Genomic DNA, 23,525 nt, shown 5'->3' with positions numbered 1-23,525 from the left:
ATCCCCAGGACCTCAGGGTCACAGCATTTCTATTAGAACACACTTGGGTGCTGCTTTAAATATGTATCAGCTTTTTACGAATATCAATGCATGGTTCATTTTTTGGGCTCCCATGCTGTCTGGACCCGTGGGCCTCACACTGCATCTCTGAGTTCACCTTCTCATCCTACAGCCACTCCTCTGTCTGCTGGGCATGTCCTGTCGATGCACTAACAGCAACCCCAACACAAGGCACCAAGGCATGAGCTCATTGTCTATCCTGCAATTCAGGGTCCCCTCTGCCATCCTCACTGATGCCCCAGCCTCCTCCATTCCCACAGTCACAAGTGTCCAATGGGACTGCCCCATCACATGGGTTCCCTCACGAACTGCCCTCATGCCTTTCTTCTGGGATCATTTCCCACCTTTCTTAACTGTAATCCAGAAAAGAGACCTTGGTAGCAAACTCACAGCAGTCATTTTTCATATTCCCCTTCTAAAAGTTTTTTTAATCAATCTCACCTTAAATGAAGGAGAATGATAATTGAGCTAATGGTTATTTTTAATCACTATCTTGAGTTACTGTTGTTCTCCATCTATTCTATGGGAGGTATTTCTCTTTCCTTTCTGACTGCTTTCAAAATCTTCTCTTTAACCCTCATGTTCTACAATTTCCCTATGACTTGACTGTCTTATTTGAGATTCATTTTGATTCTGGAAACTCTGAACTTAGGTCCTGAAACACCTCTAAAAATTCTCAGCTAACATCTCATAAATATCACCTCATAACATTCTTCCTATTTATCTGTTTGAAACATCAATCATATGCAAGAAAAGAATGAGAAATTATGAAAAATATGCATATTCTAATATATGGGAAACATCCATTTTTTTTCCTTGTTCTTTAACTTCTTTCATATTTCACTTTTTATTTTCTGTGCTGCATTCTAGATCTTTCCTGCAGATCCATCTTTGACATCACTAAAAATCTCTATAGGAGGAGCTTATCAACTGCTTGCCTTTCCATTTTGTTTTCAGTGATTGTATGAGGCATTCCTAGATATACTATTTGACAATTTTTATGGAAGTTGATGGTTTCAGGCATTGTCTTTTTCCTTGTTTCAGTTCCCCGTCATGTTCATTTAAATGTAGCTCACCAAACTTTCATATCTTATAATGCCAAAATTTCGAGTCTTCAGGTTTACACTTCAAACGTTTGTTGCTTGTGCTCATGTTTCCTCGTTGCTATGTCCTAATATTCTTCTTACTGGGAATCTATTTGTTCGATGGTAGTCTGTGACATTCCAGTGAGGCCCAGAGTGAGAGTGAATAACACTAAGAGTCAGTCATTTTTACAGCCATCTCCAGTCTAACTCGCAAATATGTGGGGCCAATAACTCTCTGCTGCACTCTAGGCTGCCAAATACACACACGACAAAGGTTGGTCATGTCAAAAATGCTCTCAGGACAGTCCCAAGGAAAGATTCAGAAAAGAATTCAAATTTTCTAATTCTTTTTAATAAAATCCTTTTCATAAATAAATCCCAGTTACATATAGTCATCATGACATTTTCTTCCAAGGGGAAATTACAGAGAGAGAAAGATAGAGATAGAGATAGATAAACAGACAGATATCCACATATAGACTCTCTGGGTGGAGGGAGACTTCAGGCACAGGATTAAAAGAAAAGTTAGTCACCAGCGTCTGGAACATCTACACACAAATTGTGTCCACATTCACCTGGGCAGCACAGGTGTCCCCGGGATAGAAGACCAGGGATTGTGGCGGGTTGGGGCAGTTGTGTGATCCAATGCCTTAATCTGGGAGAATCCATCCTGTGCTGGATTGTGTTAGGTCCAATGCCTTAATCTGGGAGAATCCATCCTGTGCTGGATTGTGTTAGGTCAACTCTACAATGGCAAGAGCCTGTATTTACCAGAATGCCATTTCTTTTATCATTCTGGGTTACAGATGGTCAAGGATACATTTGGTAAGATTTAGAAGACAGATATAAAACAGTCACTATGACAATTGGCAGGTTATCGTGGTTGGACAGTGAGAGTCAGTGACCAGCAGATATAGAGGCATCCAACAGACCTGGGAAGTCCTGTTCTTTCTGCACCCTGTGTCCAGTTCATCTTCCCAAATGCTGGCCAACAGCAGCCAGGCTGCCCACAGTGTTTGGTAGTGCATCTGCAGGGGTGGCCCCCATAGAGAGGGAACAGCTTTCCCAGAAACGGATTTCCTTGGCATTTTCCTGTGCTCCCAGCTCAAGATCCCACTGCATGGCCTGATATGCTCTGATCCTCTCATGTCCCTGCCACTCCAGCAGGTCCTGCCTAGAGCTCCAGGAGCCCTGGCTACTGACTGGCTCCTTTACCTTCTGACTTCTCTCCTCCAGACCTTCTCTTTCTCAGCTCCTCTCACATCTGCATAAAGTCTAATTCTGATCATAAATCTGTTACTCAAACTTGTAGTGGCCCTGTTTTATTGATGCAAACCTAATGGAGATTTTCTTACCAGAAGTGGTTTCAAGGAACAACCTTTAAGGATGGAATTCTTGAAGCAAATCTCTAATCTGTCTAGATTTGTTGTGGGGAAAGACCCTGAAGGAGAGCACAGAGACCTGGAGGAGGTCAGGTGCTGCAGCCACAAGAGGAAGCCTTGACACAGGTGTGGTTGCCATGATAGTGATTCCCCATCAATTTCCAAGACCGACCTGAGCCCAGCAGTCAAAGGGGTGGGCTTTCTTGTACTTAATGCTAGATCTCTGCCAGTTTACAGTAGATATAGCTTGTTCCTACTATTGGTTCGTCCACCCACTCATCACTCACTCAGCCTCTCATTCACTCATCCATTCTCTGTGAAATGGGTCTCCCCACATGCCAGGCACCAATATTGGTAAATGCAGCCGGCACAGTCTTAGCTCCCATGGGCTTAAAAATTGGGTGGAGAGGCCGGGCACGGTGGTTCAAGCCTGTAATCCCAGCACTTTGGGAGCCCGAGGCAGGCAGATCATGAGGTCAGGAGATCGAGACCAGCCTGGCCAAAGTGGTGAAACCGCATCTCTACTAAAAATACAAACAAGAATTAGCTGGGTGTGGTGCTGCATGCCTGTAATCCCAGCTGCTCGGGAGTCTGAGGTAGGAGAATTGCTTGAACCAAAGAGTCAGAGGTTGCAGTGAACCGAGATGGCGCCACTGCATTCCAGCTTGGTGACAGAGCAAGACTCTGTCTAAAAAAAAAAAAAAAAAAAAAAAATTGCGTGGAGCACAAAAATAATCAGACAAGTACCTGAGAAAGTCCAACTGTGCTAAAGGTTACCAACAGACATATGATTCTGTGAGAGCTTATGAGAGGACAGTTGATCTCAGCAGGGAGGTGAGGGTGTGCTTCCCGCAGGAGGGGCGGATCATGCTGAGATCTGAAGCACAGGTAGGAGCTGGCCATTAGAGGAAGGAAGGCTCCAGCCCAGGGCAGAGGAAATGAACTTTGAAGTCTCTATGATGGGAAGGAAGGAGGCACAGAACAGGGGCTCCCCTCATGGCTGCAGTAGAAAGGGGCGGGGAGGTGAGGGGAGGAGAGACCCAGCAAGGCCTTGGAGGGTGACTACCCAGATGGGAAAGGTGGGCCACAGGAGAGATCACGTGAGGATGGGGGCTGGGGGAATCCCTAGAGAGAGGAAGCAACAGGGTCACCAGGGAGAGATGGGAGTATAGATGAATCTGAAATACAAATCCAGTTTCATCCTGGGCACCTCGGATTCAGGATAATGAGTAGAAAAGTAGGAGCTGGGGAAGCCCTGGCCCTACACGAAAAGGACAGCTTGGAGGATATACCAGAGAGAGCAACAAAGGAGACATCTGAGAACCTGGGATGAGTCCAGGCCTGGCTGAGACTGCCTGAAGTGGCACCTGGCATAGAGCGAGACTCATACTGTCCTGGCCACTTGGGGCCACTCTGGGTTCCAAGGTTCCTGGTGCAGAGAACTCTGCCCAGGGCATCCTTGAGTCTTGGGTGGGAGGAGGGCAGAGGCTCTGTGCCTTTATGTGCAGAGAGGAGACAGCCTTGCAGCGCTGTGGAGTAACTGCTGGCACAGAAGTACACAGATGTCTGGGAGGGAGCAGCTGACTCCAGCCTGAGCGGGAGATCCTCTTTGTTTGATCTGGATACATTGTAGCCATCAGGGACTTCTCCTTTGTCAGTGATACCAGCAGCAACTGAGTAATGAATGCGCCTCAGCCCCATGCCTGGGTCTTGTCGATACCAGGACATGCAGTCATGGTTCATATCCTGGGCACACTGCAGTGTCATGCTCTGTCCTGTCTTCAGGACCTGGAATTTTGGGGTCTGAGTGACAACAGCATTCACTGGACCTGCAGAGAAGAACAAAGCTGATGCTGCAGCCACAATGGGAAGATGCTGGGCCTTGAAATCCACGCAAGGGGCTCTGCCCAGGACCCACCTGCCCACAGGAGAGAAAAGGCTGCACAGCACAGGAGGCCGATGCTCATTGCAGGTGCTGCAGGACGGAGGGGTCGCCCAGTGCTCATCAATGGTGCTGCAGGACGGAGGGATCTTCTGGGTCTGTGCATTGATGAAAGGGGAGCTGGACTCTCAAGGGAGTCATTCTGAGACCTCATTCTCCCTGCCTGGCCCCAGAGCCGTCCTTTCAGGAGAGGCCACGCCTCTTCCCCAGATGATCAAATCCAAAATAAATGCACCAGTGAAGAGCTGAGAATGAGAAGAACACATTTGTGTGATTTGAAACAAGTCTACAAGATTTTCATGACCTTTTGGAAACAGTTTGTAATTCAATGTAAATTTTATTTCTTCAATGATATAATTAATAGTTAAGTGTTAGTTATCTACATAGTGCTGTAGTCTAGAGTCTTAGGGACACACCTCATGTCTTCCTAGTGTTTTTGACTTCTGTGTCCCAAATATTCCTTCAAGTATCCGTTTCTAATTTGCTTAATTGACCATAATCCTGTTTAAAATCCTTTGTCTATATTGGTTTTCTCTGTTATCAAGTTTCCAAATCCCAGGGGCAGGCTCATCAACATTGGAGGAGTTGTTTTGCTCTGTTTCTTGTCAATTCACTGACAGATGAGACTCCTGAGAAACCCAGCTGTGCACCTTCCGCTGCTCCCAGGGCTCTTGCTTTCCATGCCTGGGGTGAGACCACAGCAGGCAGAACCACCTCACTTTGCTGACTGTCCTCTAGGTGTGGATGATGTTGACCACACAGTGCTGCCCATAACCTATAGGCACAAAGGTGACCTGATGCATGAGGGACTTGGGGAGAGAGGGCAGACTTTAGGGTAAGGAAGAATGCTCTGTTTTTATCTGAGATGACATGTTTCATAGGGAATATCCATTTGTGCAGGATTCCTGCCATTAATTTAGTATTAAATAAAATTTAAAAGGAGCTCAAATAACATATCTTGTGATTCCTCCGGGGTTTCACAAGTTTTCCCCTGGGGTTTCTCCTTGTCTATTTTCTGAGCTCATCATCTTCTCCTAGACCCAGCCAACACCCTTCCTCCAGGTCCTTCTGTCTACTGAACCAAGCAGCAGGGTTTGATTCCTTCTGGCTCCCCTCATTTTCGTGGCTGCTTAATTATGGGCGGGGTGGGTTTGGGATGGCAGAGGGCACAACAACGTAAAGGGAGTTATTCTTAGGGCTCTGATTCACACTCAACACTATATGCTTCATGGTAGAGCTTCATGGTACTCATCACGTGTGGATCAAAACACCCCCATCCTCACCTCTCACCTTGCCACCAAGTTAGAGACTCTTAGAGTAGAAAAGGCCTTAGGAATAATCTTGTTTCCATTTCCAGGTGTGCTTTGTAAGGTGGACTTGTTATTAACCGAGCTATTTGTCCTTTATTTCCAAAGAAATTACTCCCTCAGGTGTGCATCTGTGCTGAGACCTAAAAAATCCATTAGGAGAAGGAGGAGGGTTGCATCACAGCTTCACAGCTTAGAATTTGATATTACATGTCCTTTGTCTTCGACATCCTGTGGCCACTCTGCCGTGTTCCCAACTGTCCCTCCCCATTGCCTGTGCTTCCTTCTCTGCCGATTCAAAGAAAATAAGATCCTCCTAATTTTAGAATGCAGGAACATTTACCAATTTCTGGCCCATAAGAGTCTCCCTTTGAACTCTGAGTTATTTATTAAACTGTGACTCCATTGGCTGTACCATTTTTCGCTTCGCCACCAGACTTCACAAGGTAAAGGAGATGTATAGATGCTTACTTAACCTTGAAAATAAATTATCCCACCTTTCAACTACTTACAAAGGAAAACTGACTAAAATCAGATAGAACTCTAGTTAATATTGTTTTCCTCTACATTTCACATATAGGAAGTGACCAATTAGTTGGTTCTCCTCCCTCCCTCATTTTAACAACAGCTCCTCACACAGCTCCCTGGCCTAGTGTATCCACATCAGTATCTCTGCTACATCTTGTGATGGGAATTATCTTCTCAAAGCTCAGATCTTCTGGTTCCAGGCCTCTAAACACTTACCCCCTGTACCTCCCCACTGCCAACACCATGATGCTTGTACCTACACTGCTGTAGGGTACACAGACTCTCCTGCACCCTGGCATCTGATCTGAAGACAACCCCAGATGGTTCTGGACTTCACCTCCCTCAAAATCCAGTGACCCTTCTATCAATTCCACACAGAAGCAAGCAAACTGTCATTCATCTGCCTCCACCATTTATTAGCTCTGAGACCATGGGCAAGGCCATTCATTAACTTTCCTGGACTCTAACCTCATCTAGACTCATCTATAAAACAAGACAAACATTCCCCTTAATGCTTTATGAGGATGAACTGAGATACTGTGTAGTTTCTGGTAGGTTTGATAAAGGTCTGTCCTTTTATCCTTCCCTGCCTCCTCATGCAGGAGAAACTGATAGAGCTCTCAGACCTGCTAGGACCATGAGTGATGGAAAAGCTGGAATCATCAACTGGGTGCTGGGGTGAGGAGAACTTGGAAGCATAAATAGACCATTCAGTCACTTTAGAAAAGATATGGCAGAATTTGGGAATCAGATGACAGCACGAATGTACCTGTCTACCCTCATTATGCAATATGAAGCAGCAAATAGAGCAAGTTAGATGTGTACGGATCAATCTGGAACAATAAAGACCAGGGTATATTAACAGAAAAGAGTATGCATGCGGCAGGTAAAGTGTACAGGTGAACCCATTTTCTGTAGGTGTACTCGGGTAGAAAGGTGTGCATGAACACAGAAAAGAGAGGTGCAAAGCACACCAGAGCTTTAGTATTGGTTACCGATGGAAGTTGGGATTGGATTTGAGAGCATTATTGACATTTTCTTTATATATTATTTGTTAAAAAATCTTCACCACATACAAGCTTTAAGCAACACCTCTCATCTGGTGTCAGACTTTATAGTGTCTAAATGGACAAAATATAGAAAGCGTCTGTTTATGGAACCCCCTATAAAGGCCCATGTTTCAGAATAAACCGAGGAGAAAGTGTGCTCCGTAAAAGCGCACAAGCTCGTGGTGAACACGGTCTCTGACTGCTGAGGAGGGTGAGCGTCCAGGTCGATACATTTGATGGTGAGGTCAGTTCGGCTGATTATGAACTAATAAGGCTTCTACCTCTGAAAGCCTGATCACCACGGAGAAGTGGAGGATCTCACCCCTTGTTCTAGAACAGCCTTTGAATAGCCCCCTGATTGGAAAAGGAAGAGAAATGAGCACCCTCTAGTGCCTGCATTTCCAAACTCAGTGAGAGCTCGTTTCCAGTTTTACATTGTTCAAGCTTTAGAAATGGTCTTTGTTTCTGATCCAAGTAGCAGTATTATTATGATGTCGATTGTAACGATATTCCAGTGTTTATCAACAGCACACAGCTTTCTCAAATACAGCTTTAGTGAGTGGGTGGAAGAAAATGCTGTCCCTAGGGAAGATGTTCTGACTTTGGTCTGTTTAAGGTTCAGTTATTTAAAATAGCTAGTCTATTTTTGGTCTTTATTGCCTAAAGAGATAAAACTGCATTTGTCTTTAAAGCATAGATGCAAATCATTCTGGCAAAATTGGGACTTCTGTCTATCCGTGGGCCATCCTTGGTGATTGTATATTTGATTATTTCCACCCAGAATGGCTCTCACAATTCTTCAAGGACTAACACATAGCCCTGCTCTGTAAATGAAGCCTCTGCCTCACAACCAGCCTTTCCTAACTGGCAAAGGAGGGTAACAAGCAAAGGTCTCTGTTCAGCGCCCTGCACCAAAATCAGGTGTGGGCTGGAGGAAGCTGGTGACCATCAGGTCTGTGTCTCTGGCATTGCCCACCAATTCATGGAAATGGACACCCATAGTATCACTCGGTATATCAGGCACCATGGCCTCAAAGCCACCCAAAAAGATATTTGTGCCTTGGGAAAACTCTGCCTAAGAGAATGGGGAAGGCATTTGTTTTCTTCTCCATCACCTTTTAATGCCAGTGTTTGACATTATGTTTCTGATCACTCTCTCAGAGTGATTAGGTGCCCTGTGTCTGTGAGACTCCCAAATCCAGGACACCTGTGAGGGAAGGAGATTGAAGGAGGAGACAAACCAGGAGGGCGATGGGCAGATAGGAAGTTCAGTCGTGCAGAAAGGCTTGGATCCAGTTACTCATGCATGACAGGGATTTCTCATCTGTTTCCAGGACTCATTTGATCCTAGGAGATGAAGGGATAGAGGTTCCCATTTAATGCATCCAGACTTCTGGAATAGTCTGTGGGAACTCAGAGGGCCTTTCAATATCTCTTCTTTATTCTTTCAAGATTGGTCACTGGCACCTGGAACCGCTGTTGTTACTGACAATAAAATGGGGAACAAAACATCTACAATTTCTACAATGATGCATTTTACAGTCTAGAATGCAAGAGAAGTGTGAAATAGTCACACAAAGTCTGGGAAATGACTATGGTGCTAAAACTATGAATATCAATGCATATTATAAGCTGTGAGCATTTACAATAAGGAGGTGCAGCCTAGGAAAACTGTGGCAGGAGTGTCTCCCTAGAGATGGTGGTAGTTAAACTGAGATTTGGAGAAAGAACAAAAAGAAGAGACTTGTGTTGATACAGCGAATACAGTGTGGAGTGCAAAGGCCTTTGGTGGGAGGAGCATGATGCATGAGGAATGGCCTGAACTCAGGCATCTGTGGTTGACATGGAGGTGAGGGTGCAGAGTGACGAGAGGATAGTTAGGAGCAGACATCACTTGGAGGAGGCTGAGGACTGACATGAGCATGGTGTGGGGAAGATAGAGTTGTGAAGGCTGACAGGGAAAAGAACATAGACCTGTGTTGTCAGTGCTGTCTGCAAATATACAATTTTGAAATCAACTTTCCTTTCTGAGAGCAACTGAGGAAGAGGACTTCTGAGGCCAGAGCTGGAGGAGGAGCCTGGAAGAGAGGCTGCATCTGCTCACATCACCGTGATGTGCATTCCCTCGTCCAGCTGAGACTGGCCTGGGAGAGAAGCTCAGCACAGGGCAGAGTTTCCCATGCACAGGGCTGCTCAGAAATCTGAGAGTTCCAGCCTGGGCAGTGTTGGGGAGACTTCTATGGGACAACGTCTTCCACTGCCTGGATCACAGTCTCGTGAAGACGAGGCCACCTATGTCTTCCACTGAGCATTGTGTGCAGAGGAAGGTGGCTGTGGGGTGACTGCTGGTGCAAGAGGGCACAGAGGTCTGGGAGAGGCTGTCTGACACCAAGGCCACATATTTGGCTTTGAGAGAAAGTCACAGACCCTCAGGGATTCTCTATAGTGTGTGCTGGGACAGATCAGCTGTGCACCAGCTTCGGCTCCTATTAACACCTACACATGTAGTCATGGATGGCAGTCTCAGGCATCTCCATGTCACTTCACATCCTGCCTTTGTTCTCTGGTATCTTGGGATCTGGTTGTCCCAGCTTCTGTGAAGTCTATGATAGAAGGAAGTTGAGTGCCCAAAGAGGGACCTCAATAATGTAGACCTGAGGTAAAGGCTTAGGCTGGGATGTGGTGAGCCAAGGAAAAGCCTTTAGAGGACTCACCTGCCCTCAGGGGGCAGACGGCCAAACCATTGAGGAGTCTGGTGGTCATGGCAGGGTCAGGGAATAATAGGCAAATTGTGGGGAGTTTTTCAACTTGCGCATTGGGGACATAATTCCTGGATGTCAGTAGAGTCAACTGATGATGCCACTGCCCCTGCCAGCCAGTGACTCTGCCCTCTGCCTGCTATTCCTCCCTCTACCTGCTGCAACCTTCAACCTACAGTCAAGTCATAAACTTTCACCCATGTGGTCTCCACTCCTGGCTGCCTTTCTTCTACAAGGTAACAAACGGACAAGGTTCATGATCATTTGCCCTCCACTTACCTCTCCACCATCAGCTCTGGGGGTCTACTTTAGGGGTCTGTTTGACAGGCTATTACTTCTTCACTGAACATATGTCCTTCCCTCCCATTCCTAGGTCTCTATCTTATTTATTACATAAGATATATTTCAGGTACATTTATTCTTAGTGGTGAAGATCCAAGCTTAAATTTTACTAGAATAAATTGATAAAACTATGCTTAGACATTTATATAAGAAAGCGGTTTTTGTCTACACACAAACAAAATTGATTTTAGTTTTTGTTGCGTTAAATTAAACTCTTGTGCATCAAAAAACACCATAAAAGTGAAAACATAATCTGCAGACTGGGGAAAGACAAAGGGAATGCATATAAATGATTTTTTAAAAGTGTGAAATTTAACATTCCTCAAAGTTACTAATGAAGAGGCCATAATAATGACCCCTGAAGGCATCTGAGCTTCTACTGCAGCCCTGCTGGTCACTAGAGGGCAGTGCGAGGGCTCTGACTTACTGACCAGGATGCAGAAGGTGATGATGGAGTAGGGGGTAGGTGGAAAATGGATGGACTAGTTTGTTTCCTACTTCTGATCCTTACAAGCCAAGAGACACTGGGGAAAATGACTCAATGTCCCTGAGCCTTCCATCTGTAAAGGAAGAATAGAAATGTTTGATGTGCAAGATTGTGGAAAGCTCTTAAGCTATGTAACAAATACGAAGAATCTAGCACATATCTGGGGCTCAACAGTCACTCTTCTACTGAAGTTATCCAGGAAGTGACAAACTGCAAGAAGATGCAGCACAGAAGCGGGCACACTCAGGGCACAGGAAACCTGGGCTCTGTTGGTTGGGAAAGGTCTGCCCTCAGTAGGACACAAGACATGCCTTCCAAACAACTAAAAGCTTCCCTTGAAGGAGTGAAACCTGGGTGGGGCCTGCAGCTCTCAAGTCAAAGCTAAGGCAGGAAGTTTATATACAGAATGTCAGTGACTCTGCTGGGCTGTGCCAAGCTGCTGGCACAGAGATAGAGGGCTGAGTCCCCCAGCAACAAGGCGTTCACATTCAGCTCAGAGCTATAGTTAGGGAACTGGCGAGCTGAGAATCGATCAGGGAAGTTTCCTCTTCCTCTCTCTTCTTTCTCATAATACTCAAAGATAAACTGGGGCCCCTGACCCAGGGCCTGTTGGTACCAGGACACACTGGTGTGCCCAGAGATAGGAGAGCATCTCAGAGTCACGTGCTGTCCTCTCGTTTTGATCAGGTGTGTGGGACTTTGGGTGACTCCAGCGTCCACTGGGCCTGTGGGAAAAGCAGATGGAGGATGAGCACTGGAGACAGCCTGGAGGTCCTCCCCAAGGTAAAGTGGAGGACACAGGGCGGGGGAAAGCTGAGAATGGAGCAGCTGTCCTGTGCCCAGGACTCACCTTCTCCTAGGAGACAAAGCAGCACCCAGCAGAGGAGCCCGGGGCCCATGGCACAGAGGGGCAGGCAGCACTGCACCTGATTCAGGGCTTGGTCCTCCTGGGGAAGAGCCGAGTGAGTTCTGGGCCTTGATTTTCCTGATGGGAGGGGTATGCTGTGATGTCACTCTCTTGTGTCTTCCCTATGCAGCCTTCCTTAGGTCTAGTGCTCCACGGACACTGGACTCTCTACCTGTCCTGCAGAGCTGGAGGGATGGGTGAAGGCAGAAGCTTCTGTGGTGATACAGTTGCTCCTCTGCCTAACTGCCCCAGCTCACAGGCTGCCCCATCACCCTATCACCCTTCTCCCACCTAGTGCTGTGGTGCTCCATGCTGGAGCTCGCACACCTGCCTATCAGCAGATGGTGAGGAGCCTGTGATTAAACCATCAGTTTCCAGCTCTTCCTTGCTGTCCTCACATCATCTTTCTGATGCTAGATTCACACCAAGGTTTCTTACTATATTTTCCTGTCCCAGGCAACATTCCCAACCCATTTCCTGAGTGGCCAGTGGTACAGAGGCCCCAAGATTTAGTCCATCTGATCAGCTCCAAAGCAGACCTGTGTTGTCTGTAAATTATTAAGAGTGCAGATTCCCCAGAAATAAATCTAGGGCCTTATCAGCTCACACCACAGACCTAGCCAGCTTTGGACTCAACACCCTCAAGGCCATCCTATATGTAGTGCTCTGGACGGTTTATGTTAATCCCTCCAGATCCACCCTGCCTTCACAGGCTGACCCCAGTGTATTATGTTAACTGTCTCCTCTTTTCTCTAACTTCAGAGTGAGTTTGGCTTATGGGAGACAGGACAGTGGAGGGAGGTAGTGTCATTATCTGTGCTGGTTTGCAAAATCTATTCCCTTGGCTGCCTTCTTGCTGGGTTAAATTGTCTGGTGCCTAAAAGTAGTCACACAGTGGCCTGAATGCTTTGCAGCTTAGAAATTTCTTTCAGCAGATATCCTAGCTAATGGCTCATAATTTTATATTCCATAAAGTCCTAGAACAGGACACAATGTTGCCAAGGTTTTTGCTACTTACGAGAAGGATGGCATTTACTTCAATTTCTGATACCTTGTTCCTCATTTCCCCCTGAGCTTTCACCAGAAATGCCCTTAATGCTCTGTTTTCAGCAATCTAGGCTTTTGCTAGTCTGCTTCTCCGAATTCTTCCAACCTCTATCCATTAGCTGTTTCCCATTAACTAAAGCTGCTTCTACATTTTCAGTTACTTGTTACAGCAACAGCGTCACTCAGCACCATGTTTTCTTTCCATTTATTTCCTACTGCTATAGAGAAATACCACAGACTGGGTAATTTATAAAGACAAGGGATTTATTTGGCTTATAGATCTGGAGACTGGGAAGTCCAAGATCAAAGGGCCGTAACTGCTGAGGGCCTCCTGCTGTTATCCAAGGCAGAAGGAAGGGGAAGCAAGCACCCAAGACAGAGAAAGTGGCTGAATTCATACTTTTTATCAGAAGACCATTCCCAAGACAACTCATTCAGTCCCCCAATAAGGGCATTGATTTCTTTCTGAGGGCAGATCTCTCATGACCTAGTCATAGATGTCCCACCCATAATACCATTACAATGACAAATTTCAACATGAGCTTTTGTGGGGACACGCAAGCATAGCACACACATCTACACTGTAAGTCAGCATTTCCACCCTTAAGTCTATACCTAAAAGAAAATTAAAAAAAAGAATGTATATGTCCACAAGAAAGAATTCTACAAGAATGTTCACAACAACTGTATTCATAATAGTTGAAGACAGGAGTAACATGGATATCCATCAACGGGAGCATGGATAAACAAGTTGTGGTATAGTTACGCAATGGAATATTAGTCATAGGAAAGAATGACCTACTGATACAACAATATGAATAAACTTCAGAAATACTAATTTTGGAGGAAAATAACTCAATAAAATGTTATATGATTCCATTTATATGGAGTACAAGAATAGACCAAGCTAGTCAGTGGTGATAAAAATAAGAAAAGTTTTGGCCAGGCGCAGTGGCTCATGCCTGTAATCCCAAAAATTTGGGAGGCTGAGGCGGGCAGATTTCGAGGTCAGCAGATCGAGACCATCCTGACTAACACGGTGAAACCCCGTCTCTACTAAAAATACAAAAAATTAGCCGGGTGTGGTGGCAAGTATCTATAGTCCCATCTACTCCGAAGGCTGAGGCAGGAGAGTGGCGTGAACCCGGGAGGCAGAGCTTGCAGTGAGCTGAGATCACACCACTGCACTCCAGCCTGGGCGACAGAGTGAGACTCTTGTCTCTAAATAAATAAATAAATACAATTTTTATCTCTGGGATAGAAATTGATTGGAAAGGAGCATGACGACACTTTCCTGCATGACAGAATTTTTTTTGTAATCATTTCAGTTACTATTGCACTGGCATATGCATTTGTCAAAATGTACCAGGATGTCCTTGTATTAATATTTCTGTTTTACTCTCTATTATACTTTAATAAAAAGTATTACTAAAAAGTAAACAGCTGAATCATAAAAATATGGGATTCACTTACAAATGTATGCTTGTATTCTGCACAGCCCAATTTAAAAATGAATCACACAAAAATAAGAAAAGACAGGAACACACATATCTGTGTAAGTTATGGAGAATGTGAGAAGTGCTTGGTGACTGAAGTGGCAACATTGAAATTTGGCTTCAAAATAAGCTCAACTGATGAGTGGGCCGAAAAACAACTAGGATCAAAATCAAGGAAAGCTGTAGACAAACAAAAGCTTTTTACAATATCTTCATATGCTGTTGAAATCATTCTGAGAACCATGAGCTGCTACAAATTTCATAACTTGGGAAATTGGGCATTCATCAGTCTCACAATTCAGACTTTCCTTTCATTTTGGCTTTGAACAGATTGGCCAATTTTTGAATTGATTTTTTTGCCCAGCAAGCAGCCTGCTCCCCTCTTTGTGAGTGGGGTACTGGGAGACCTGGCACTTCCCCTTTTCAGCCTCACAGACGGGAGTTGGGCACAGCACAGACACACGGAGTTCCCTGCATGTGGGGTTTGAACTCCCTGTGAAGTCCAGCTACGGACCTCCCAGTCCTACAGTTAATGGATTCCAACTAAGGAAACCTTGCCTCTAGGTGTCTGCTTTACCTGTTAGTGCTAAAGAGGGATACAGGCTGGAGAAAAATAAAATGTTTGTTCAATATTATTCTGTAATATTTTACAAGAAAATCAGTTGAGGACTTCATGGATTTTCATCCAAGCCAAAGTCATGATAATAGCTGAATTCCTTCCTTAATCTACCCTGAGAGGACTCAGACACTGCTTGATGCCCACAAATACTTAGTGGAGACTTATTTATAGTCTCCTTTGTAAAATTCTACTAGTCTATTATCTTCATCTCTAACGGCACAGTTTGGTGCATCTACTAATATTTTCCTTCAGTAGTTTGTTTACTGAGATGTTTCAGAAATTGTTATCAATACTTTTGGTCCTCCAGAGAACATGTGCTTGATTTCCAGTGGAACCTCAGCCAAGGTGATGTTATCAGTAAGACTTATGAACTTGGAGAATCCCAGATCACTCAAGCAGGTTAAAGCTGTTGCCTGGCCAGACCTGCAGGGAAGATGAGGTGCAGCAGAGACCCACTGGGCTCAGGGCACAGCCCGCCTCTCACTTTTGCCTTTTCCTCTGAGGCAGTTGCTCCTCTGTCTGCACCTGCCCTGACACCAAGGCTGCCTGGCCAAAATTCTTCAACTGTAGATCTGATTAAAGATTAGAGGGACTTCCTGCCTCTTGCATAGCTGTAGGTGGCGTAGCAATAACTGAAAACTCCTGCAACATCTGCATAATATTGAATCCAAACCCTAATTTTTCTTAACCTTTTCCCTCCTAGGCTGCTCCCCCAGACTGCCCAGAGCCCTTTACATCGCAGTGGAACACACAGCCATCCTGTGGCCAATAAGTGAAGCTTCATCATTGTTTAATTCTGTAATGGCCCAAGGAATGCTGGGAAGTGTCTGCAGAGTGAGCTGCCAGAATATTCCAAAAGTGCCATCCCACAGGTTTTATGAGCAGCTTCCCTAAACCCTAAGTCCTACATTAGTTCTAACCCTAACTATTGCTTTGAGTTACCAATCTTGATATCCCACCCTCATTCTGAATAACTCTTATCACATAGCTTCAGTTATAGCCAAACTCTTTCTCCCTTAAAACTACCATCTAAAGAAAGAGGAACAGAATGAGAGGAATGAAAGGAAATAATATTTGGTTTTAAATAGTAAGAAGACACAGACGTTGAAGTATAAAGAGATTATTTAATCTGAATCACTAAAGATAAACAAAAACATCCTCCAAAAATGACAATGTTACCCCAAAAGTATAGATCAGCAAAAGATGAAGTCAAATGTCTATTAATAAAAAGTAAAATTGAAATATATAAAACGAGACCTGTTACAAGACAATAAGCAATGGTGGAGGGAGCAGTACCTAATGCAGAAAATAAGGATGGATATAACTAAGAGTAGCAAAGGGGCTGCTATAGGAAATGATCAGCTTGTACAATGCATATCCACTGATCTGAGCAGCAAACAGGGAAGAGATGATTCTGGAAGAGGCAGAGGAGCAGCGGGAGATGAGGACACGCTGATGCAAAATAGTATCATAAGGAAGCAAATCAGCCAGAGGACTGTGGATTAGATGACTTTGCTTTCTCCTGTCTCCTGTGACAGCTGAACTGGACCATTTTCCTCTCCAAGGATTTGTTCCTGCACCTGGAGTTAGATGCCCCTGGTATTTGCTTCTCCTCAGGTTCCCATGGATGAACTCCCACTCCTTCCTTGTTGACCATGGTCTGAAGGAGAGGTCATCTCTCCCTCCCCTTTAATCTCACAGTACTGGGGATTGGCACAGACTTCTCAATTGGCATCGACCTCTCTCATGGCATGCTCACATGCCCCCTAACTGTGCCTTTTCATTTCCACTAGACTGAAAGTTAGATGTGGGCAATGGAACTTAACACCTTTATCATAAGATACACAAGTAACTGCTTTCAAAATTATTGCTGTTTCTTTCACTGCCTTGGGTTACAGCTGAACAGGAAAAAAAGGCACAATTTCTTAATGTGACTTAACCACAAAAACCTTCCCAAGTGCCAAAAACAATATAACTACCAAGGGATTGCTCTCCTCATTGGCGAGATGGCAAAATAAACCAAAAAAAAAAACAAAGAAAATATTGTCAAATACTTTAATGGAGACACAGAAAGCCAGTCCCTCTTATACAAACATCACTGTTTGGCCTCCCTCTACCTGAGAGACAGACAGAGCCATTCCTGTGCCCTACACCTGTCAGGAAAGCCCTGCTGGAGCCTGTGGGGAGCTGGTGAGGATGAGCCTTGGTGATTCTGCCCCAGAGCAGGGATTCTCAGGGAACTCTGGACAACTTCCAGGGACTGAGATGGAGAGTGGCCACACTCCGTCTAGGAGAGGAGAATACTGAGGATGTGACCCTTCTGACCTCTCAGCCTAAAGTAAAAGCAGAGTCATTCCTGACTGGTGTGGAGCTGCTTAGTTTCTAAAGCAAAATAGTCCTTGTTTCAGGGTCTGTCAGTGACATAGAAGAATAACGGGGCTCTATGTGGTTCACAACCCAGAGTTGCTGCTTGGCCATCTCTGTTCCCAATGACTCCAGCATCTGAATATTCCATGCGAGGAAAGATAATTTGTAAATAATGAACTGGTTCAGTGATACCTTTAGGTACATTCAAAATAGTTGTCATGTTCCAGACTGGCATTCTTGAAGGAAACACAGAGCTACAGAGCAAGAGAATTTGGGAGTTGAATGGAAATAGGAACAATTGACGGCCCCTTAGGTGATGGGTTCTAAGAACAAGAGTAGTGGGGAAATAAATTCTGAGCTATATTGGCCCCACAAGAAATGGCATAACAGGGACATCAGAAAATACCCCAGTAATGTGCTGCTAAACTGTGTGTCTGTGAAGGTGGGGGCATGGCTGGTAGCATTTCCTAATTTCTGTTGTACCAACATACCCACCATGGCAGATTTCAAGCTCCCAGCATGGCTTCACTGAACAGGGAGCTGGGAAAAGTATGCCTATTTACTTCTTTTGAGTCATACAAGCCATAGACTAAAGAGAAAAGCTTCAAACTTCTTCAATGCTTCCTACTCAACATACTAAAATGAGGCCACAGCAACTATAGCACACCTCATTGTTTTCATGATAGGATCAGTGTGTGATCCTGGGTCTTGGAATGGACAAAGGGATGTTTGTGCAGAGAAAGGATTTCTGAGTCCTCTGAAGCTGTCAAGATCACAGAGCAAAGAGTTATGCTGGTTGGTTGGGGAGCTGCTAGCCTTTGACTTAGAGTAATTGCAATGAAATGTTTCTCCTGCTTTACTTAAGACAACAGAATGATTTCAATAAAGCAGAAACCCTATGCCTTCCTGAAGGCCAAGGCTAAGACACCCACTCCTTGCTTGGAGCAGTGAGCTGGCTCCGAGCCCTCCTACAGTGCAGTGGGACGTGATTGTTTTCACCACCTACATTTGCAGTCACTGTGTTTCAGGAATGAATCTGTGGTCTCTTTCCACCCAAAGGACAACCGAGGTCCAAATCTACCTCTTTCCCAGGAAAAGTGAGGAGCAAAGAGAGGCCTCTGTTAAGGATCTCTGGGAGCTGCAAAGAGAGAGAAGTATGAGGTTTGTGAACAGGAAGGAGGCGACTGTGCCACGCTGTGGCTAAGCTGCTGGCACAGAGATACATGGCCGAGTCCCGCTGCTCTGTGCGCTGAATCGTCTGAGTGGAGTTGGATCCCTCAGGCCTCTCTGCAGAGAACCGATCATTGGGCAGCCCTGATTTGTCTGGTTGAGCTTCATAATTGAAGTAAGTCAGAAACTCTGGGCCCTGCCCCAGGGCCTGTTGATACCAATAAAGGGTTGCATGACTCGAAATTGGATCACACCTGAGAGTTACATCCTGTCCCCTCTTTGTGACTTTGTACCTGGGCGACTGGGAGACTCCAGCACCTGTGTGATCTGTGGAAATAGAATCTGGCAACAGAATAAGGAAAACATTTGTAGTCATCTCACACACACACACACAGACACACAGACACACATGCATACACACACACGCCTACATACAGAAAAAATATGAAACTACTTTGTGTTCTGAGGACTCACCTGTCCCTAGGAAACCCAAGACCACCCAGCAGAAGAGCCTGGTACCCATGACAGTGTCAGACCAGGATGGGGGCTTTACCAGATCAGTGTCACTGTGAGCAGGAGCAGAGGATGAGGGATGTCCTTGTCTCCACAGGGCAGTTCCCACAGTGACATCACTTCCTCTCTCAATCCTCAGGACCTCAGGGTCATATCATTTATATTAGAACACACTTGGGTGACACTTTAAATATTTATAACCTCCGTTTTAACAACATCAATTCATGGCTCATTTTTTGTGCTCCAGAGCTGTCTGTGCCTGGAGACCTCACACTGCATCTCTGAGTTCATCTTCTCATCCTACAGCCGCTCCCCTGCCTGCTGGGCATGTCCTGTAGGATGCAACAACAGCGCCCCTAACATAGGGCACAAAGGGTTGAGCTCATTGTCTTTCCCGCAAGTCAGGGTCCCCTGTGCCATCCCAATCATGCCCCAGCTTCCTCCATTCCCCCAGTCACACGTGCCCAATGAGACTGTCCCATCACATGGGTTCCCTCAAGAACTGCCCTCATGCCTTTCTTCTGGGATCATTTCCCACCCTTGTTAACTGTAATTCAGAAAAGATACCCATAGAAAACCATCTCAGGCATAGAGTGACTTATTAATGCTCATCTATTCCATGCCCTAGACTGGGTAACTGGGAACTTCCATGTGAAAAACACTAGGACCTAAAGTTCTAGCATCAAAGATTTGTTTTACCGTTGTCTAATTTAAGACGCTGATGGAAGAAAAGTACTCAGTTTACTGTTTAGGTCCAACTTATAAAAATAAAATGAATATTCTTTACCCTGAAATCATACATTCTCCTTTGAGTAAATCAAAAGGTCACATAAATCATGAATTAAACCTACCAGGCTAGACTGGGCCAAGAGAAGACAGAGCTTTTTCCTGGAAAGGCTATGTTTCCAGGGTTAGTCAATGTGGTGCAGGAAGGAGGCTGGTATGTGAAGTATTTTTCCTCGTTAGAAGATGCTGGGATGTGTGATATCCTGGGTACTCAGCTGATCTGGGGGGAAGGGTGGCCAAGTGTATAATACAAGGGATGAAATGTCATCAGTAGGATTGTCCTGGGAAATTGCCTTTCAACAATCTGAGACATGTTTTGGGCTCTTTGGCCCTCTCTGCTCCATCCTGTTTGGGGGCCAGGTCTCTACATGGAGAGAAGGCAACTCTAGCACACAGTATTCTTGCCATCTTCACAGCATTGCAGGGCAATTTCTGCAGATCTGAGGATTTCACTTTAGGTTTGCCATCAAATCATTGAGCTGATCAGCTACAAATTCATGAAGCACATTTCTCATACTGCACAGTCAAAAGAGAGACCAGAGCACTTGCTTTGGTTATAAAATAACTGGATGGAGGAAGGCAGCAAGATGTGAGCTTCCCTCCTACTGTCTCCACAGGTCACTGCACTCTGACCAGGGGTCTGATGTCCATCCAACTCCATCAGGGTGGAAGCTCAGGAAGGAGACAGAAGCAGGAGGCAGAGCCCTGCCTCTGGGTGGAGCGAGATTTCAGGCACAGGATTAAAAGAAAAGTTAGTAGCTGTCTGGAACATCTACATACAAATTGTGTACACATTCACTTGGGCAGCACAGGTGTCCCCCGGAGAGGAGTCCACGGACCGTGGCAGGTTGAGTCAGTTGTGTGATCTGATGCCTTAATCTGGGAGAATCCATACTGTGCTGGATTGTGTTAAGTCAACTTTGCAAATGTAAGAGTCTGACTTTCCCAGAATGCCATTTATCATTCTGGGTTAGAGATGGTCAAGGATACATTTGGTAACATTTAGAAGACAGATATAAAACAGTCACTATAACAACTGGCAGGTCATTGTGGTGAGAGAGTGAGAGTCAGTGACCAGCAGATACAGAGGCATCCAACAGACCTAGGAAGTCCTGTTCCTTCTGCACCCTGTGTCCAGTTCATCTTGCCAAATGCTGCCCAACAGCAGCCAGGCTGCCCCCAGTGTTTGGCACTATACCCGCAGGCATGGCCCCCACACAGAGGGAACAGCTTCCCCAGAAGCAGGTTTCCTCGGCCTTTTCCTGTGCTCCCGGCTCAAGGTCCCACTGCATGGCCTGGCATGCTCTGATCCTCTCATGTTCCTGCCACTCCAGCCTGTCCTGCCAGAGCTCCAGGAGCCCTGACTACTGACTGGCTCCCTCACCTTCTGACTTCTCCCCTTAAGACCTTGTCTTCCTCAGCTCCTCCCACATATGCATAAAGTCTAATTCTGATCATAAATCTGTTACACTCACAAACCTGTAGTGGCTCTGTTTTATTGATGCAAACCTAATGGAGATTTTCTTACCAGAAGTGGTTTCAAGGAACAACCTTTAAGGATGGAATTCTTGAAGTGGATCTCTGATTTGTCTAGATCTGTTGTGGGGAAAGACCCTGAAGGAGAGCACAGAGACCTGGAGGAGGTCAGGTGCTGCAGCCACAAGAGGAAGCCTTGAGCCGGGTGTGGCCGCCATGATAGTGATTCCCCATCAATTTCCAAGACCGACCTGAGCCCAGCAATCAAAGGGGTGGGCTTTCTTGTACTTAATGCTAGATCTCTGCCAGGTTACAGTAGATGTAGCGTGTTCCTGCTATTTGTTCGTCCACCCACTCATCACTCACTCAGCCTGTCATTCACTCATCTATTCTCTGTGAAATGGGTCTCCCCACATGCCAGGCACCGATGTTGGTAAATACAGCAGGCACAGTCTTAGCTCTCATGGGCTTAAAAATTGGGTGGAGAGGCCAGGCGTGGTGGCTAACGCCTTTATCCCCACACTTTGGGAGGCCGAGAAGGGCAGATCATGAGGCCAGGAGATCGAGACCATCCTGGCCAACATGGTGAAACCCCATCTCTACTAAAAATACAAACAAGAATTAGCTGGGCGTGGTGGCACATGTCTGTAATCCCAGCTACTCAGGAGGCTGAGGCAGGAGAATCACTTGAATCAGAGTATCAGAGGTTGCAGTGAGCAGAGATCATGCCACTGCACTCCAGCCTGGTGACAGAGTGAGACTGTGTCTTAAAAAAAAAAAAAAAAAAAAAAAAAAAAAAAAAAAAAAAAAAAAAAAAAAAAAATGGGTGGAGCACAAAAATAATCAGACAAGCATCTGAGAAAGCCCAACTGTGCTAAAGGTTACTAACAAACATATGATTCATTGAGAGCTTATGAGAGGAAAGTTGATCTTACCTGGGAGGGGAGGGAGTGCTTCCCGCAGGAGGGGCTGATCATACTGAGATCTGAAGCACAGGTAGGAGCTGGCCACTAGAGAAAGGAAGGCTCTGGCCCAGGGCAAAGAAAATGGCCTTTGAAGTCTCTGTGACGGGAAGGAAGGAGTCACAGAGAGGCGCTCCCCTCATGGCTGCAGTAGAGAGGGGCGGGGAAGTGGGGGGTGGAGGATGACTGCGGAGGTGGGAAAGGTGGGCCACAGGAGGGTGGGGGCTGGGGGAAACCCTAGAGAGGAAGCAACGTGGTCACCAGGGAGAGACGGGAGTCTAGATGGATCTGAAATACAAATCCTGTTTCATCCTGGGGGCCTTGGACTCAGGATGATGAGTAGAAAAGTAGGAGCTGGGGAAGCCCTGGCCCCAACCCCAAAAGTAGAGCTTGTAGGAGAGAGCAACAAAGGAGACATATGAGGACCTGGGACCAGTCCAGGCCTGGGTGAGATGCCTGCAGAGGCACCTGGCACAGAGCGAGGCTCATACTGTCTGGGCCACTTGGGGCCACTTTGGGTTCCAAGCTTCCCGTTGCAGAATACTCTGCCCAGGTCATCCCTGAGTCTCAGGTGGGGGTGGAGGGCAGAGCCTCCCTGCCTTTATGTGCAGAGAGGAGACAACCTTGTAGCGCTGTGGAGTAACTGCTGGCACAGAAGTACACAGATGTCTGGGAGGGAGCAGCCGACACCAGCCTGAGCGGGAAATCCTCTGTGTTTAATCTAGAGACATTGTAGCCATTGGGGACTTCTCCTTTGTCAGTAGTACCAGCAGCAGCTGAGTAGTAAATCAGTCTCAGCCCCATGCCTGGGTCTTGTCGATACCAGGACATGTATCCATGGTTCATATCCTGGGCACACTGCAGTGTCATGCTCTGTCCTGTCTTCAGGATGTGGAATTTTGGGGTCTGAGTGACACCAGCATTCATTGGACCTGCAGAGAACAAAGCTGATGCTGCAGCCCCAGTGGAAAGGGGATGGGCCTTGAAATCCACGCAAGGGGCCCTGCCTAGGACCCACCTGCCCACAGGAGAGAAAAGGCCACACAGCACAGGAGCCCGAGGCTCATGGCAGGGGCTGCAGGACGGAGGGGTCTTCTGGGTCTGTGCATTGATAAAAGGGGAACAGGACTCTCAAGGGAGTCATTCTGAGACGTCATTCTCCGTGCCTGGGCCCCAGAGCCTTCCAGTCAGGAGAGGCCACGCCCATTCCCCAGTTGGTCAAATTCAAGATAAATGCACCA

At 46.0% G+C, this 23,525-nt stretch overlaps 1 long non-coding RNA gene across 1 annotated transcript in view; it reads left to right on the top strand.

The window, feature by feature from the left end:
* LOC134810586 (uncharacterized) overlaps window positions 1-22,147 on the top strand; it is a 91,065-nt gene extending 68,918 nt beyond the window's left edge. The window contains exons 4-5 of the long non-coding RNA XR_010159029.1: window positions 11,629-11,903; window positions 15,714-22,147. This is a non-coding gene — a long non-coding RNA (uncharacterized LOC134810586). The remainder of the gene's footprint in view (window positions 1-11,628; window positions 11,904-15,713) is intronic.
* Window positions 22,148-23,525: the final 1,378 nt, after the last annotated feature.

This window comes from Pan troglodytes, chromosome 6, assembly GCF_028858775.2.
Source record: "Pan troglodytes isolate AG18354 chromosome 6, NHGRI_mPanTro3-v2.0_pri, whole genome shotgun sequence".
Lineage (NCBI taxonomy): Eukaryota > Metazoa > Chordata > Mammalia > Primates > Hominidae > Pan > Pan troglodytes.
This window is presented reverse-complemented; position numbering and strand designations above follow the sequence as displayed.